At 41.3% G+C, this 19,583-nt stretch overlaps 1 protein-coding gene across 1 annotated transcript in view; it reads right to left on the reverse strand.

Moving 5' to 3' along the window:
* Window positions 1-15,531: 15,531 nt before the first annotated feature.
* Window positions 15,532-19,583, reverse strand: part of MACROD2 (mono-ADP ribosylhydrolase 2) — a 1,996,248-nt gene continuing 1,992,196 nt past the window's right edge. Inside the window, exon 19 of the mRNA XM_054724198.1 lies at window positions 15,532-15,590. The gene's annotated coding sequence lies outside the window, so the exon portion shown is untranslated. The remainder of the gene's footprint in view (window positions 15,591-19,583) is intronic.

Here is a 19,583-nt window from a genome sequence, read left to right on the forward strand (position 1 = left end):
CATCCATGCCTCTGGACCTATTTAGTGCCTTAGTTTATTTTGTTAATTAGATTCCACATATAAGTGAGATTATGTGATATTTATTTTTCTCTGACTGGCTTACTTCGATTAGCATAATGCTCTCCAGGTCCCTTCATGCTGTTGCAAAGGATAACAGATCCTTCTTTTTCACAGCTGCATAGTATTCCATTGTGTAAATGTACCACAGCTTTTTTATCCTCTCATCTACTGATGGCCACTTGGGCTGTTATCAGATCTTAGCTACTGTAAACAGCACTATGAACATAGTGGTACATATATTTTTTTCTGATGGGTGTTTCTGGATTCTTAGGATATATTCCCAGAAGTGGAATCACTGTGTCAAACAGCGGCTCCATTTTTAATTTTGGGTCCTAGTCCCACGATATTGAGGTATGGGTCTGAGATGTGGTCTGGGCAATGTGTTTTATTTGTTTGTTTGTGTGTTTGTTTTTTTACATTTTGAAATAATATAGACTTTCAGAAAATATGCAAAAAGAGTACAAAGGATTGCTATGTATCCATCACCCAGATTTTCCAAATGTTCACAATTTACATAACCATAGTGAAGCATAGTAATGATCCCTCCTTTGGAAAAACTGTTTGAAACTGCTGTTTGAAATTCTCTGCTATTTTTAGATAGTCCCTTGCTCTATAAGTCAACTATGTTATTTTTAGATGGTCTCTTATTCTGTAAAAATAACTGTTTTTTAGCTTGAATAATAGAAAAGATAAACCTAACTGTCTGACCTTGAAGGCTAGCCATCTAAAGGGGCTGATATGCTGATACTGATAATAATTCCCATAGTCTCATGCCAAGTGTTTATTCATTATGTATCCAAGGTTACAGGTGTCTGTATAGATATGATATGTACTCAAGGTTACAAGTTGTCTGTATAGATATGACAGGTGTTTGTTAGATATGATATATACTCAAGGTTACAAGCTGTCTACAAAAATAACTTACACAAAGACCTAGAAGGATATAAAAAGGGAATACTCCTTCCCGTGTTTGTTCAGAATTTGACAGAGGTATTCTGCTCTGAACCCTCGAGCAATAAACGACTTCTAATTAATTGGCTTGTTAAGGCATCTTGTATCTAGCCCCGATGATTGACAATACAACAATAGTATCATGCTCAGAATCAGGAACTTAACATTGATACATGTTATGATCTGTTCTCACTCAGTTTTGTTGACTATGCCACTTAGGTACTTTTGGGGGATCCCACATTGCATTTAGTTGTCTTGTCTTCTTAGCTTCCTGTAATCTGGGATAGTTCCTCTGTTTTAGTTTTTGTTTTTGTTGTTGTTGTTTTTTGTCTTTCTTGACCTTGACACCTTGGAAGAGTACTGACCATTTATTTTGTAGAATGTCCCTTAATTTAGTTTTGGGTAAGGCATGTTGCAGACTCTCCCTAGATGAATATAATGTGCAACTAAGTTTGAGGACACTGATCCAACATGGTTGGGATCATTATACTTAGTAAATTACCACTTAAGGCCATGAGAAAACTGTGGGGTGAGGACTGGAGAAGAGAATAAGGGCCAAGAGAATAATGGATGCATCTTTGGTTTCATCTCTTCCCAGGTTTTTCCCCTGGACCTCTACTCTTTATTCTCCTTTTTCTCCCTTTCCTCTTCTATATCCTGGCCTGAAATCAGAGACTTCATTTGGTACCAGCCCAACGCACTCGCTCTGCATTGACATCAATTCACTTTCAAAGTTGGATCATGTTCCTCCTCTGCTTAAAAGCCTGTGAATGTTGACCCATCTTCCTACATGGCCTTATGTAATGGCACCTGGTCCTCCCTCCAACCCCATCTCACATCCCTGCTCCTCCACTCACCAACACTGGCCTTCCTCAGAGGCTGGGCATGATCCAGCCTCCAGTCCTCTTCACTTGCCCTTCCCACTACCAGCTGCTTCCTTTTGATGACCACACAGCTAGTGTCCTCATTTCCTCCAGGTCTTTGCTTTCAAGTCTTGCCCCCCCCCCCCCACCCCCCACTTCCCTCCCCAGAGTCTTCATATCTCCCTCCTCTGCTGCAGGTGGGGGGAATCTTTGTCTGATATTTTTTTTTTACCCTGTATTTCCAGAACCTAGAGTACTGGCTGATACCTGGTAGGGGAATCAATGTATATTTGTTGAATAAATCAATGAAATAGATCAAGAGACATTTTAAAATAGTTTAATTTTTGACTGAGAGGTGACCCCATTTATAACACAGAGTAAGGTTGTTTAAAAATCTCTCTCATTTTTGCTTGGCCAGCTGCCCAGACTGCCAAGGTGTAGATTGCCCTTCCCTTTCTGGCACCTCCCATTTTTCCAGTTCACTTCTTACTTCTTCTGTACAAGAAAAGAATGACCCTTAAGATGAGTTAGCCAATAACTCCCTCTCCTTTCAGTAGGAATACCAGTAGATAGGATGAGGACAGATTGTCAAATATGCTGCTCTCTTTTTTATCCTTGTCACAGTTATAAGCTGTTAAGAAAGTTTGGGTGTTCAATGTGACTCTGGCAAACCTTACTGCATGGCTTCTCAAAGTTAAACTTTTTGGCTGGTGTCTGGGAGGAAGGAAGGAAACCAGATATGCTCTTTTTAAAAAATATATTTTCTTATTGATTTCAGAGAGAAAGGGAGAAGGAGAGAGAGATATAAACATCAATGATGAGAGAGAATCATTGATTGGCTGCCTCCTGCACACCCTATACTGGCGACTGAGTCCACAACCCCAGCATGTATCCTAACCAGTAATCTCATGGTTCATAGGTCAATACTCAACCACTGAGCCACACCAGCCGGGCACATATGCTCTTTTTATAAAATAATCATTATTTCTATGTGCCAGTAATGTGTATATTTTTATTAAATTCGCCTTTACTAAAGTCCTAAGAGCTAATAATAATCCTCACTATTTTATGGGACGACAACTGAAGTTTAGAAAGATGAACTTAGCTGATAACTGACAGGACTAAGATTTAAACCCAGGTGTTTTGATGTTCCAATCAGTGCTCTTAATTCTCCCCAGTATTTGAGTAGTTGGCTATAGCCAAACATAAATAGGAGGAAGGTGGCGCCTTGCAGGCAATAGCAGTTTTGAATTGTAAGGGACTGAATGAATATAGTAGGGGGTCAGATATTCTGACTTTAGAAGCTAAGAATTAGCTTCATGGCTTAATCATTCTGTGGATTTGTTTATCCTTTCTCATCTTCACAGGAACACATCTGCCAGTCATTTCTGTAAAGTGCACTGTGGTGGTTCTCAAAGTGTGGTCCCTGAGGCAGCAGCAGCAGCAACTGGAACTTGATAGAAGCATGGAATCCTGGCTTCTAACTTCTGATCTCATACATGAGAAACTCTGAGCCTGGGATCCAGGAATCTGTGCTTAACAAGCCTCCAGGTGATCCCAATGCCTGCTCTACTTTGAGAATCTCTAGCACAGTGGTCGGCAAACTGTGGCTCACTAGCCACATGCGGCTCTTTGGCCCTTTGAGCGTGGCTCTTTCACAAAATACCACGTGCGGGCGCGTACGTACAGTGCGATTGAAACTTTGTGGCCCATGTTTTCGGCCTGGATGAGCCTATTTTGGAGAAGTGGCGTTAGAAGAAGTGGGGGTGTCAGTCGCATGTGGCTCTCGAGCCGTGGTTTGCCTACCACTGCTCTAGCACATGGTTAGGATAGTAACCACTGGCTCCAGGCTTCCTGTGTCAAGTCATGGCCCTATTGCTATGAGCTGTATGGCCTTGTGCAAAATATTTAGACTCTTTGTGCCTCAATTTGCTCATCTGTAAAGTGGGGATAATAATATCACCTACCTCACTGTCCTCAAGATTAAATGAGTTAACAGATATAAAGTGGTTTGAACAATGAATAATGTTATTTAACATTAGCTACATAGTTATTCTTTTCCCATATTTATTATATATTCTGTTTGCAAAATAAAGAAAGAAAAAAACCCAAAACAAATACTATTTCTTTCCCCTGCTGGCCTGGTTCCTTTAAAGAGGACCCAGCAGCTCCATGTAGCCTATCAATCTTTGCCAGGTGAGGCTGCTAATGCGTCACTGCTGAGATGATAATGCCAACACCAGGTATCAGGTGTAGTAAAACCAAAAGCCACAGGATTGCATTTCAGTTTGCTTCGGGAAGGACTCAAACCCACGTGGTGGTAACAGGAGCATCTGGTGACCAAATGGTGTCTTTCTTTGTCTTTGGACCCTGCGGGTGAGTCTTACGGACTAGCTCCGCTGAACCCTCAGCCCTTGTTTGCAAAGTGGATGATGATTACTCAGGGCACGGTGATATTTACCTCCCAACCACTGGCAGGATCAAACGACTCAAATGAGATTGAAGGGACTAGATGCCAAGTCAGGAGAAAGCTTTGGAGCAGAATATACGCAAACCAATTGGTATTCAGGCCACAGCCAAGCCTTGTCAGGAGGCCAGGGATGAACAGGAGTGCAGCTCTTCTGGGGGACGTTTCAGGAAGCTGCAGTTATAACAGATGCCCTCTCTGTCTGGCCTAAGTGTGGGCTGACTAAACTGACCAGCTCGTCTATTTTTCTGGGGATGATGAGAGAGGGAGAATTGAACAGGGAGGACTACCTATAGCAGGGAAGTGTGATAAGGTTATTTTGAGGTTTATCTGGAACACTAAACAATGAGTAATAGCCAGGAACATTGGAAAAGGAAGAAGGGTAGAGGCATTGATTTTGACTTAATAGACATGAGCACATACTGTAAAACAGAATGGCACTAGAGAAATGAAAGGAAGATGCAGTCAAGAAAAATGGAGCCTTGTATAAATGTAAAATACATGTATGGTAAATAAGCTCAATGCAAAGGGATCTAGAGGTATTATTTAATAACTGGTGCTGGCAATATTGTTAGTTACTCTATCAAGTGTCTTCCCACCAAATACCAAAATAAATTCAAGGTGCATTGAATATGTGGATTTAAAAGTGAAATCACACACATAAATACAAATATTAAAAAAAAAAACAACCACATAGATGAATATTTGGAACAATTTCCTATTTTCAGATAAAGGGCTTCTTTTGATTTTCTTAACAACTACCAACCAAACAAAAACCAGTTATTGGATAACAAGTGATAGAGGTCAGTCAAGGGCTTATCCTACCAAGTCCTTAAGTTTCTATCCAAGACAATGCAGCACAACATTCAGATTTTTTCCATCTCATCATTAAGCCCCTGACCCCACATGGAGTTGTTTTGATCATCTCAGATGCCCAGACAACACTCCCTCCCTAAGTCACTGTGGCCCATTTGGTCTTGAGGAGTGGAAATACAGGGCTTGTTGGCAGCACACAGCTCTGCCTCAGAGGAGGAAGTTGTTCTGCTTCCAACACAAAAGCAATGCTAGCTGATCACCAAACACATTTCATTTTCCTGCCAGGTCCTTGGCCAATCTACATTTTCTAGGAGTTAGAGTGGAGCCAGGAGACTGAGTTGTGGCCATGAGAGGTGGGCAGCAGGTGTGTCATCCCTCCTGTGCTTGGCTCATAACAATCTCCATTCTCTCCTCTTGTTCCATGGTGATCTGGGAGAAAGCATGCCAAAGGTGACAGCCCCATGGGGTGGAATAAGCAAGGGCCCCGGTGTCGATGTCTGTAGAAAAGCTGCCCAACTCACAAGGGGCTGGGAGGCAAGAGAAAAGTCAATTTTCATTGTGTTCAGCTGTTGAAATGGCACGGTTTTCCCAGAGTGGCCTAACTAATACCACCTGAACAGCCCCTGTCATCACCTACCCTTGGGTAAAAAGAAAGACGCCATGGTAACATCAAACATAATCATAGTTTTGTTTGATGCAGGATTAATGAACATATTTCTCTTCTCTTCTCTTCTCTTCTCTTCTCTTCTCTTCTCTTCTCTTCTCTTCTCTTCTCTTCTCTTCTCCTTTCTCTCCCCTCCCCTCTCTCCCCTCTCCCCACCCCTTTTCCCTTCTCTCCCTTCCCTCCCCTCCTCTTCCCTCCCTTCTCCTCCCCTCCCCTCCTCTTCCCTCCCTTTTCCTCCCCTCCCCTCCTCTCTCCCTTCCCACCTCATACCTAATAGGGAATAGGCATACTTTCTGAACCAAGTAAAGTTTTCACAATAATTTTGCAAACATTATTAGCTCTTCCATTGTACTAATACTTATTTTCTGGGATGGGTGTAACATTTGTTAACTTGTTTAATAGCCACAGTTTAATTTTATTTCTCCTCTATATTTCCCCCAACCCCCCTAAAAAGAAAAAATAAATCATAGTCAGGTGGTGACTAGTCTCATTAAAAGGAATTTGCCAAGGGTTTTCCAGGGGAAAAAATGAGCAGAATTTCTTCATTCAACAAGTATGTATTTAATGAGCACCTAATATGTGCCAGGTACTTACCGCTCTGATGCTTGGGACGACTCTTCCGTGAACAAATCGGACAAAAATTCCTGCTGTCATCAAGCCTATCTTTTTCTTATAGAACGGGGAGCTTTTCAATCATAGTTTTGTAAAATGAATTTAATAAATGAATAACTCATATGGAATATTAGAAAATAACAAGTGCCATGAAAATGGGGGGAGTATAGAGCCATGAGGAGGCCAGAGCTGGGGGTGGTCATGATAAGGCTCCCTGAGAATGCTTTGAACAGACTCCAAGGAGGTGAGCAAAGTAACCATGTGCACATCCAGAGGGCTAACTAATGCAAGGCTTCGGGGAGAGAAAGATGCCTGGTGCACTGGAGGAGGCTAGTGTGGCTAGAGTAGTGAATGAAGCTCCTGGAGGAAGTAGGAAGAGCTGAGTTTGCAGAGGTAATGGAGGGTGTGTGTATGGCATCACATGGGGCCCTCGGGACATTTGAAGAATTTTATTCTTTAATCTGAGAGTATTGGAGAGGCATTCAGTTATAAGAGCCAGGAAATTAACTCAAACTTACTTAAAAGGGACTCTATTGGCTCACATAACAGCTTTTCTTTTTTTTTTTTTTTTGGAGGGGGGAGGGGGAAGCTGCCCAAATCTCCAGATTTACTTCCTTGTTCACTGTGACTTGTGAGTTTCTCTCCCATTAATCACATATCAAGTCTTAGGGAAGACACTGATTGGTCCATGTCTGTCCCCTGTAGAGATTAGGGTTGGGAGATTATCTCTAAAAAATATATAAAAGGACTTTTCTACCAGGTTGAAAAGATTCATCAATGGATACTCAGTAGGCACAAGTAATAAATGTGAACTACAAAAGCAGTGAAAGTCAGTACAAAGGGAAAGAGAGATTTGATTGTATAGAACATAAAAAGAAGTCTGTATGTCAAAAAATACCACAATCAAATTTAAAACAAAGCACAAGTAGAAAATTGTATGCAGAAAAATATGACAAAAAGATAACACTCTCAATATATAAACAATTCATAAATATCAATAAAAATCAAAATCTCAGTTGATAGATGACCAAAATAACATGAACAGATTAATTCGCCAATCAGGAAATACAAATAGCTGACAGAAATCTGTTTAACCTTATTAGTAAATGGAGAAATGTTAGTTAAAATAATGAGAAACCATTTTTCACACTGACACATCTTAGTGTCAATAGTTGTAGGAGCCTCAAGGACAGTGAGAATTCTACAAAATGGAAATTCTCAGTGTTCTGAACTAACAAATATGGCATTAGGAAGGCAAACACAAGTTGGGGAGGGAGATCTACTTTGAAACAAGGTGCTTGGAAAAGTTATCTCCAGGAAGTGACATTTTAGCTGAGATCTCAAGGAAAACAAGTTACTAATCAATTGAGGATGGGAAGAAAAGTTTTCAAGTTCGAAGCATGGAAATAATTTGGCCTGTTCTAGGAATGGACAGAAGGTCAGTGTGTGGCAGCACTGTGAGCCAAGCTGAGAATCACACAGGATGAGGTTGGAGAGGCAGGCCGTACAGATTTTTCCCTCAGGTTCTATGCTGACAGAACAGCCTCTCTAGGGTGTTGCTGGTTACTATGATAGAGGGAAAAAGAAAGCATGAGTCCTCAAGCTTCTGTCTGACATGATATATGCCATTGCTGCCTACATATCATGGACCAAAGCAAATTACACTGTCAAGTCTAATTTCAGTGGGGTGAGGAGGTATACTCCTCTTTTCTTCTATATTTCTAGATTCACTGTAGTTATAAACAGAGAAATTATTACTTAAAATGATTTACATGGTATCAGTATTTTGTGTTACATATTTTAAGAGTTCAAATATTCCACTTGTCTAGGTTTTATAAAACAACTAGTGGACCGGTGCATGAAATTCGTGCATGGGGGATGGATTCCCTCAGCCCAGCCTGTACCCTCTCCAATCAGGGACCCCTTGGGGGATCGGGCCTAAATTGGCAGTCGGACAATCCTTTCGCAATCTGGGACCACTGGCTCCTAACCGTTCACCTGCCTGCCTGCCTGATCACCCCTAACTGCCTCTGCCTGCCTGCCTGATCACCCCTAACTGCCTCTGCCTGCTTGCCTGATCGCCTCTAACTGTTCTCCCCTGCCGGCCTGATCTCACCCCCAACTGCCCTCCCCTGCCGGCCTGATTGCCCCTAACTGCCTCTGCCTCAGCCCCCACCACCATGGCTTTGTCCGAAAGGAAGTTGGACATCTGGAAGTTGGCCTGTTGACCTGGTCTAATTAGCATATTATTCTCTTATTAGTATAGATAGATTATATAGGATAGGATTGCTTAAATGGGGGAGAAAGCCTTTTTCAGCAGGAGGAGATGCTCTTGGCAGACAGAAATACATAATCCCTATATCTGGACTTATAGCCAGCCATATGCACTATACTGACAAACTGGTCATTAAAAAATTGAACCACTTTCTTATACCTTACACCAAACAACTGTTGCCTTAAAACCCATCCTCAGACCCCACCTTAGGTTCTGCCTTTGCAGTTCACCCAGATTAGGTTCTGATTGGTCAGTTTCTATGCCAGTCTGTGTCAGAAGCTCTGCCTCCTAGGCAGCCATTGGCTCCTCGCAGTTCACCCAGATTTGGTTCTGATTGGTCGGTTTTGATGCCAGTCAGTGTCTCTGGGCCTATCTCTGGGCCTGATCAGAGAGGCAGGGCTGATCAGCAGACCCCACAGAGACCTGGAGAGAAAGAGAGGCATGGCTGCTGGAGAAGCCCTTAGAGAAAGAGAGAAGCAAGGGCTGATCAACAACTGCCACAGAGGCTGTGGATCAGACCCTGCCTCTCTCTCTGGGCCTCTCTCCGGGCCTGATCCGCAGCCCCCTTGGCAGTCAGTGCTGGGTCACCGCAGTAGCCCAGCACTGACTGCAGGACTGACTTCCGATGTTCGGTTGAGACTTTGGTTGTTACTGACCCTGGGTTTTTTAATATATTAGGATTTTCTCTGTTTCTCATGGGTCCTTAATTTAGAGGCAAAATTTAAATCAGTAAGAAGGATTTTATATTTACTGCCCAACTGTAAGGGTCGTTTATTCTTTTGGTTAAGCATCTTGAGCTCAAGAGGGACTATTTGCCTGTATCAAATAGCAGAATCTAATGGCAATAATTTAACAAGTGCTTTTCGAAATGGCAAAGTATAATGTCTTGGCACTTTATTCATGTTTAAATTTGTAGGCGAGCACAGGAATGTATTAGTTTTTCCAGCTTCCAAATTAAGAAGTGGAGGTTTGTTTCTCAAAGCCCCACACCTAGGCAAGACCATCTTAAACACTTTTTGTTATCCCTTTTGGCCTGAGAACCACCACTAAAGTTAAGCAACATTTAACAGTACCTTTGGTTGAAGTGAGGTGAAGAGGTAGAAGTATTGGGCTAGAGACATAAGAATGACAGGCAAAGAGATGAAAAACTGGCTACAGATTAAAAACTGTATCTGGCCATGCTTGAATCATGTCACATTCTCTTTACTGTCACTCTGAAGCATTTGTGTTGAGGTTGCTCCCTGCAGCATAAGACTGTACTTCCTATAATTTTTTCTCACTGAACTGTTTACTACTGGAAAATGCTCCTCTGGTACAACAGTTTAAAAAGCCTTATTTTCCTTTAACTATTACATTTCTGACTTTCATGGATAAAGGGGTTGACTTTCTTTATTGCTTTCTAGAACAGCAAACCAGATAGCACCTCTTCTATAGGATATGGAGGGGGTTAAATTTGATGGAACACAGATTTCCATTTTCAAAAGAATATTGAGTTTTTCACATAGTGATTCTTGTTGATTAATTGGCAAACTCTTAACAATTCAATCTCAATTCTATCAAAAGTAGACTGAGGAAGCTCATGCCTGGGTGATCACATAGCCAGCACTGGGACTGGCTCATAAAAGGTGCTTAAAGAGAATCCCAATAATGAGTGATGGGGCCGGGTCCAGGATGGTTCAGACTTGGGAAGTCCTGTCCACTTGCTCCTAGCACTGGACTGGATGTGTGGCTAAACTGAAGAACATTTGGTCCAAAAAATCAGTTGAAAAATAGCTGATCTGAAATATGGTGAGCAGGGAGTGCAGAGAGGGGACAGAGAAATGCGTAGAGAGTAAATGAAATCATGCAGCTGCGCAGCTGGCAAGCTGGAAGGAAGGTACACAGCCCCTGTTCCCGGGGAGCGAGGGGAGGGGGGTCTCAGCCCCATGCAGGGATCCCCCATCCAGGTCCCCATTCCACAGCCCATGTAGCATTGGGCAATGGGAATTAGTGGTGATTGGGTCCAGCTGGGCGGGCAGTTCAGCCCACACTATCCCAGGCACAGAGCAAGTGCTTTGTTACAACACCTGCCAGGAAGATTGCCCCAGTCTGTGTCAGTGGAAGGGCAGGCAGTGGAACATGCGGCCAGTGGAGGGGTCTGACCGGTTCACCCAGCAGTGAATCTGAGGGACTGTTTATTCACTGAAAGAACTTGGCAGAGAGCAGGACCAGGTCAGACATAGTGTCCCAGGGAAAAGGATCGACCCTCCCCAACTCGAGCACAGGGGGGGAGTTCCTTCCTCCGCCTGCTGAACACCTCTGGGCTGGAAATATGCACCTGTGATGCTGGGCCTGGCAGCATGGGGGACTCAGACACCTGGCCTGGGAGCCCAGGGACACAGACAATAGTGTGTTGAAGGCAGGGGCTAGGTAGAGGGGGGCAAAGTGGGGAAAATGGGGTACATGTGTAATATTGTCAACAATAAAATATAAATTAAAATAATAATGAATGATGGGTTCTGAAGGATGTACGACATTCATGGAACCATTGGCTTTATCTTAACAACTTGTATCTTGCACCTCAAAGGCTGCTGCTAGTGTGATTAGCTATCTAGTGTTGAGAGGAAAGTTACACATTGTGATTTGTTTATAGTTTATAGTTGAAAAACATGGTCAAAGCATTAACCAGTATTAGAAAGGGAAAAATGTTGGTAAGTTAAAGTTGATTTAACAGGGCAGTGTTAAATACATATTTGCAACTAAAAGTATTTAATGTTCCATTTGAGTTATTAATTGCTCATGACTGAGGAACAAATTGCACGAACCACAAATAATTCCACCTTATCCTCTCAAACAAATTTTATTTGTATTCTGCTCTAACAAATATAGTATGAAGGCAACAGTTGTTCAGGTTTCTTAGTGTATGGCAAAGATGAAAAGAAACAAACAGATTTAGAAGCAGTTCAGCATTTAAATGCTGGTTTAACATAAGAGGCACAGATTATTCTATTTAGCAGTTTATACCAGATACCAGAAGACATATTTTTCCTTGCAAGCCACAGACTACATTTATTTGCATTAAGAAAAAACATATCTTGATCAAGAAAATTACTTTTTTTTTCTGATTTTCCTTTATATCACAAATGTCAGGGTAAGGCAAATCCTTAATGAATCATATGATAAAAACCCTACTCCCCAAGAAAATATATTAAACATTCTGCTAACTTTGTTATTTTTCAAAGCAAAGCCGACATGCACCACATACAGGGAAATGTCATTTCAAATCAAGTGCATCAAGCAGAACTGTATTAATTCACAAAGCGGCTTTCAGTGTTTCACAGAAAGATTTACAATTAGCTGCGGTGACTAATATGTGACCCAGTGTCATAGACAGTGTTCCGGATGCCTCCTTTGTATGTTTTTATGAAAGAAGGATTGTCCATCATCTGAATAGTTAACCAGCTAGAGGACAAGCCCCTTTGTCTCTCCTACAGTCAGTACCTTTTTAATTAGGATTATTCTATTGAAGGCCTACTTCGTTCTCTGTGTGCAAACATGACTAATTTGGGGCTAGTTCCCACCCTTATCCTGAAGCCCCTTATGCCACATAGCTGGGCTGCAGTGTGGTTGGTAATTGACGTCCAGAATTCACATGTAGGAGAGCCAATCGGCTTTTCCAGCTTTCCATCACGTAGCTGTGCAACAACAGTGCCAGTGAAATAAGATGTCTTGTGTTTAGTTGTCTTCGATCTGGCTCGTGGCTAGATGTTTAATATTTTACTATTAAAGTGGAAATTCACGTCGTCATTTATTTTAAAGCATAAACTCTTTCAGCCCAATAGCAATCAAAAAGCATAAGAAAACAAAAGTGAAAGCACAATTGAAGGTTAAACAACTTTTGAGAGTGGGGCTGAGGACAGTTACTCCTCACCCTCTTACTTTCCTGGACACAAAGCTGACTTTCCTTTCTTGATAGTGTTCAGGCAGAGAATGCCTTTCTAGCCTCCCCATCACTGAAAATAAATGAATTTGCCCTAGCCGGTTGGGCTCAGTGGATAGAGTGTTGGCCTGTGGACTGAAGGGTCCCAGGTTCGATTCTGGTCAAGGGCACATGCCTGGGTTGCGGGCTCGATCGCCACTGGGGGGCATGCAGGAGGCAGCCAATCAATGATTCTCTCTCATCATTGATGTTTCTATCTCTCTCTCCCTCTTCCTTCCTCTCTGAAATCAATAAAAATATATTTAAAATAAAAGAAAAGAAATGAATTAAATGGCTGTCCGGGGTGATGAGGAGAACACCAGGATTGAAATAATTCCAATCACAATGTTCCTAGCAGGTATATTAGGTCTCTTTCATATGTTTCCTCTCTTCTTTGTCATGTGTAGCACTAACACTTGGGAGTCACAGGAACGTGCTCCTATCAGGTTGCACTTGTCAAGTGCTGCAGAAGAGGGTCAGTGACTTTCAATCTATATATGTAAAAAGCCCATGGCCGTAATGCTGTAACAACCAACAACCTGTCTCCAGGAGATGCATTGATGGGTCTCGCCGGTGCAGTGGATCTGGGGTCCCGCCTCGCGCGGTGGGTCTGGGGTCTCATGCGATTTCAGACCACGTGGTGTGGCCCACAGTCTCTGATCGCAGCAAGGCTGGCGGCCGGCGGGCAGGCAGGACGGCGGGTGGGTGGGCGTGGCAAGGTGGACACAGGTGGGCAGGGCCACGTGATTTTACACGCTGGGCTTCTAGTTAAGTTATAAAGATCAACCCAGCAGGTGTGATTCTGTGGTTGAGCATCAGCCTATGAACCAATAAGGGCATATGCCTGGGTTGTGGGCTTGATCCCCAGTGTGGGATGTGCAGGAGGCAGCTCATTAATGATTCTCTCTCATCATTGATGTTTCTCTCTCTCCCTTCCTCTCTGTAAAAAATCAATAAAACATATTTTAAAAAGTTATAAAGATGACATAAATATGAAAAAAATTAGTATTAATATGGTATCATTTCTTGAATTATTTAAAATGACTCTTTTCTTTCTTTTTTTTTTTTTTTGCCCCTAGAAAGTGATGTCTAATGGCAGTGGAAGGCTGTAGAATAAATGGCAGGAGACATGGCCAAGTTCCAAAATCATGAGGTCACTTAAAAGAAGCATTGCTGCTAGGTTGATGATTTTTTTTTTAATACGGACTCTTAAAAATCATATTACATATGCAGAACTGTAACTTGCACTTGATTTCAGTATACCAAATAAACTATGCATAAGGGCAGAAAATTCAGAGAGGCCAACACAGCTTTCACAGAAAGATAAGGAGTTGAATTTCCATAGAGGAAAGGGCAAAACTGAAGGATTTCATGGAATATTTAAAAAGCAAAACATCCTTTTATTTTAGAAATACTCAATTTGATCCAATTCCTCTACTAAGAAAAAATAGATAAATAACTTACAATTCTAAAGCTCTTATAAGAAAGATGGATTTAAGAAGCTATGCAAGAAATGATAACAGTTTCCAGAGGGTGGGTGAGGGGGTGGGAGGAGAATGGTCTTGAACCCAAGGAGGCTGTGGGAAGCAGTCATCTTGCCCCACGAGGGTCCTTGTTCATGTTGGCTCTTGGATAGACATTTGTGACAATGTCTCACCATTTGTGACAACGTTTCACCTGGGTCCTTCACCCCTGTGCCGACTGTACTTCTGACCTCTTGGATCTTAAGTACAGCTGCTCCTCCCTGTAATGGTCGTAATCTGCTGAGAGAGAAGACCAGCTATCACATTAGTCTTGGACTTGGCATGGGCAAGCCACACTGTTTAAAGGGAACTGGAAGCCAAAATTGCAAGCGAGACCTCTAACTGCCTCTAATTTCAAGTGAGAATCTGCTCTGCAGGCGATCAAACCTTGGGTAAAGACAACATGTTTTATTTTTATGAAAAGCATGTATATAAAGAGAGATTCCAAGTGGAGCTTTTAATATCACAGGCATATGTTTGGATCCTAAATGCAGCAGCGCCTCCCCCCCCCCCCCCCCTCCAAATAAACCGCCTAGATGGATGTACACCAAATAAACTATGCACAAGGGCAGCAAATTCAGAGGTACCATTCCCTTAGGATGGTGTCACACTGACTCACAGCCCACTGGGGGGCTCCACGCTGAAGCACTTGGTAAAGACCTCACAAACCGAGAAAGCTCTGCTGAAAGTCAGTGTCAAAAAAGAACATCCCCGCTGTCCTGCCCACGGAAGGAGAGGCATGAAAGCTGTCAGGGCCTGCCCTCCTGCACATCTCTGTGCCCCGCCCTGGATAAAGCCCTGCTTACATATCCCTGTGCCGTGGGAACCCCTGAAGACGGTATCATTTTCAAGTCATCATCCTGACCTTTTCCCAAGTGATTTCTGAGGGTTTTGCCCATTTCCTCTCCTGTCTCCTTTGCCTGTGGATTATACTGATATCGGGCTTGGCAATTCCTGAAATTTAGCTTGCAGCTTATCAAACAATGACCTTCCTCCTTTCTTTGAAGAAACTACTGTCCAACCAGCTTTGTGAAATAACCGAGAAAGCAGACAGGGCCCAGGATACACATGTGAGTGCTAAACCATGACCCTGGGGCGAAATTGTGAGAGAAAAGACAGAAATTACAGGAACAGAGCCGGAAAGATGCGTTAATGTGGGTCACCCCACCAAGTTAAAGAAAAGTGTTTTGTTTTCTTTCTGCAAGTCAAAAGAACAAGATGCAGCTGAGAAATTAGAGCAAAGGATTCCCCATCCTTGCGTGGGACTTGCCTCCCCGACCCCCACCCTCCTCCACAGCACCACTGCTGGCTCCCCCTCTTCCCCCAGGGCCAGCAGAGGCTGCAAGGCTGAGGACTGGCATCTACTTCCATTTCTTTGTTCCTTTGCTTCATCTTGTGCCCCTGCCAAAGACAAGGAGAAACCATTTCTTAGATTAAAGATAAACCATCTTTATAAGCTTAGCAAGGAATATCTTTTTTTTTTTAAATCCGCACCTGAGGATATGTGTTTTTATTGATTTGAGAGAGAGAGAGAGAGAGAGAGAGAGAGAGAGAGACATTGATGTGAGAGAGAAACATTGACAAATTGCTTCCCATACTCACCCCAAATGGGGATCGAACTGTAACCCAGGTATGAGGCCCTGACAAGGAATTGAACCTGCAGCCTTTTGATGCATAGGAGGACATGTTAACCAACTGAGCCACCCAGCAAGGGCAGGAATATCATTTTAATGCAATTGTCGCCCCTTATCTAAGTGGAGGGACATGTTCAAAGACGCCCAGTGGATGCCTGAAACTCCAGATAATACCCAACCCTATATATACTATGTTTTTTTTTTCCTATACATGCATACTTATGATAACATTTAATTTAAAAACTAAGCATAGTAAGAGAGTAACCAGAATTACTAATATTAAAATAGAATAATTATAACAATATACTTCAATAAAGTTACAGGGATGTGGTGTCTCTTCCTCAAAATATCTGGAATTTCCATTTAATATTTCCAGACTGCAATCGACAGCAAATAACTAAAACCATGAAAAGCAAAACTATAGATAAATGGAACCACTATACAGCCATTTAAATGTTTCTCACCTCTCAAGCAGGCCTAGGAATATTTTATTTGACTATCAGAGAACTTTGGATATCTAAGCTGTAATTGTTGGCACATGGTATTTTTAAAAAGCATCTTAATCACTGTTTAATAAATGTATGCCACATTGACAACTTGCTTTGGCTGATGGGGATGATTAACTCAACTCTTCAAAGTATTCTTTTAAAAACCTCACCTTAACTGGATGTGCCCTCCCTTTTTGGGACCATTCATACACTCTAGTTTCCAGAGCTCAACAGAGAAATCATAATAATCACAAATTATATACAATTTATATAATGTTGATTTGCAAAAGTTGTTGATGGTTATCCACATTTTGAGATCTTAACTAATTAAGTCTCTGCTGTGTTCTCCACCTGAGAGGACTCTAAGAAGATACCATGCCTTACAAGAGCCTATAGACTTTACAATTTAAAAAATAAGTTATAAATCCACATAGAGGGAAAGACACAGGTCTAAAACATACGTGAATCTGTTTTGAAAAAATGCATAAATTTAATTCAGACCACTATCAAGATGTAAAGCATAGTCATCATCCCAGAAAGTTCCCTTTCCAATCATTAACCCCACTCCTGCTGAAATCAATGATTGATCTGATTTCTATCATCATAAATTTCTATATTTCTCTAAGGAAGAATTAGAGCAGATGTTCTCAAGGCTAACTTTCTACTCTGGTATCCTATGAATCCTTTTGGGAAAAAAAAATACCTTTGAGGTTTGTAGGTGTATGTAAAAGCAATATTGTAGACAATCCTATATAATAAAAGGCTAATATGCAAATTGACTGAACAGCTGAAAGACCGGTCGCTATGACATGCACTGACCACCAGGGGGCAGATGCTCAACACAGGACCTGTCCCCTGGTGGTCAGTGCGCTCCCACAGGGGGAGTGCCGCTCAGCCAGAAGCCAGGCTCATGGCTGGTGAGAGCAGCGGCAGTGGCAGGAGCCTCCCCTGCCTCCACGGCAGCGCTAAGGATGTCCTACTCTCGGCTTAGGCTCACTCACCAGGGGGAGCAGGCCTAAGCTGGCAGTCAGACATCCCCCAAGGGCTCCCAGACTGCAAGAGGGCGCAGGCCGGACTGAGGGACCTCCCCCCCCAGTGCATGAATTTCATACACCAGGTCTCTAGTATTTAAAATATCTATAAGTAGATAAGGAAAGAAAGAATCCTGTGTAATCCTTCTATTAGCAATAACTTCTGTAGTTAATATTATGGTATTTTTAAAAAGCATATTATGAAGTATTTCCTTATATGGTTTTTCTATATCTTTTCTACATAATATTTAATTTTAACAATGAAAATTGTAAACATGAAGAAAATTACAGACAATAGTATAACATATTTAGAATAGATCTATCTGGATTTAATGTGTTAATATTTTTTCAAATAACCTTGTAATGTTTTATTTTTAATTTTCATTTTACTTTAAAAAATAAAACATTGCACAGAAATTAATTTAATTTAAAGATAAAATAAAACTATTTCTCTTCCTTCACAGAGATGACCAATTCCTAATATTGGTGTGAATCAATAATTTGCATGGTTTTATACCTTTAAATACATATATTTATAACATGAACACATATAATAAAAGGTATATAGCATTACTTTGTACATTATAAAATGTACATAAATAGTAGGTTTGTTTTGCCCTGTTTTTAACCACACACCAATTAGTATTATAAATCTATAATCAATATTTATTTTGATTTGCTTTTGTGATTACAATTTTTCTTGGCTCACAATTGTTTCCTGCACCCTACTATTTCATCTGAACTCGATTTTCTTCTTCCTGTTGTATATTTAGGAGCTTTTAAAGAATCTGTTTTCACCTGAAAAATGGCAAATACCATTTTCTTAAGTGATATGACAACTAGTCTAGAATTTTATATTGGCAATTACTTGTATCTAAGTTTTGAAAACTCACAACTAGTCCACTGTCTTCTGACCTAAATGTTTGTTGGGAAGCCTGCTATTCACACAATCCTGACTTCTTTCTAGGTTAGCTCCTTTTCTCTCAAATTGCTTTAATTTCTTCTCTTTGGTGTTCAGCAGTGCCTGCATGTGGATTTATTTTAAATATACATCTTTATTGCAACTTACTGTTCTTCCTTTAATTTAAAATTCATGACTATTACCAACTCTAATAAATCTGTCATGATCTTTCAAATATTGATAATATATCTCCTTTTAAAATGTCTATTAAACACAAAACATCTTGGTTATGTCTTATCCTTCACATCTCTTCATGTGTCTTTTATATTACTACACTTTTATTTGCCTTTTCCAAATTATTGTTAATTTTTCATAGTGTTGCTCTTTTCTTATTTTATATCTGCTTTTCATCTTTTTGTCATTTTTGTGTATATTTACTTTATAAAGTCTTCAAAATTTTCTACTCTCTTGAGTTCTTCTGGTACTAATTATCTTGTAATTTTACCCACTGACTCTCATTTTTGATGGATCACTTCCTTGTGTGTTTTATGTCTGAAAATTGTGAACTCACCCTGGCTGATGTGCTCAGTGGTTAGAGTATTGGCCCGTGGATCGAAGGGTCACAGGTTCGAATTCCCAGTGAAGAGCACATACCTGGGTTGCATGTTCCATCCCTGGCCCTGCTATGATGTGGGTAGGAGGCAACCAAAGTATATGTCTCTCTCACATGGATGTTTCTCTCTCTCTTCCTATTCCCCTCCCTCTTCTCTCCTTCCCTCCCTCCACTTCCTCTAAAACTCAATGGAATAAATATCCGTTGGTGAGGATTAACAAAAACAAACAAGCAAATAAACAAACAAAAATATTGTGAACTAATTTTCAGATACTGTTTCTTCTGTGACATTTCCAAGTGATATTTCCATTTGCTACCTATAATCAACTATATAAATTAATTTCTGCTTGTATATTACTATATGAGTTTGGATGGCATGAACTTGTTGCAATCTCATGGTGCATTTATGTTTTCTACTTATGATGGGAGTCTTTTTCTTCGTCCATGCTGCACCCTGGGCAGACCCACGTCTCCTTGTTAATTTCTTGAGCTGAGAGTCCCAGATTGATATATGTAGAGGTATCAGTTCTGGCTTCTTACCCTGAGTGACTCAAGGTCCCAGGTGGGCATTAGAACCCAAACACTAGCCCTAGGGCCTATTTCTGCATCAACAATGATCTGTAGCCCTTAGGGTTGCTGCATCTCCAGCTCACCAGATTATTTGTTTCGGCTTTCATTTTCCTCATTACTCCTGGTGCCTTTGCTTTTATGTCCGTTGAGCTTTGTA

This window comes from Eptesicus fuscus, chromosome 12 (assembly GCF_027574615.1).
Source record: "Eptesicus fuscus isolate TK198812 chromosome 12, DD_ASM_mEF_20220401, whole genome shotgun sequence".
Taxonomy (NCBI): Eukaryota; Metazoa; Chordata; class Mammalia; order Chiroptera; family Vespertilionidae; genus Eptesicus; species Eptesicus fuscus.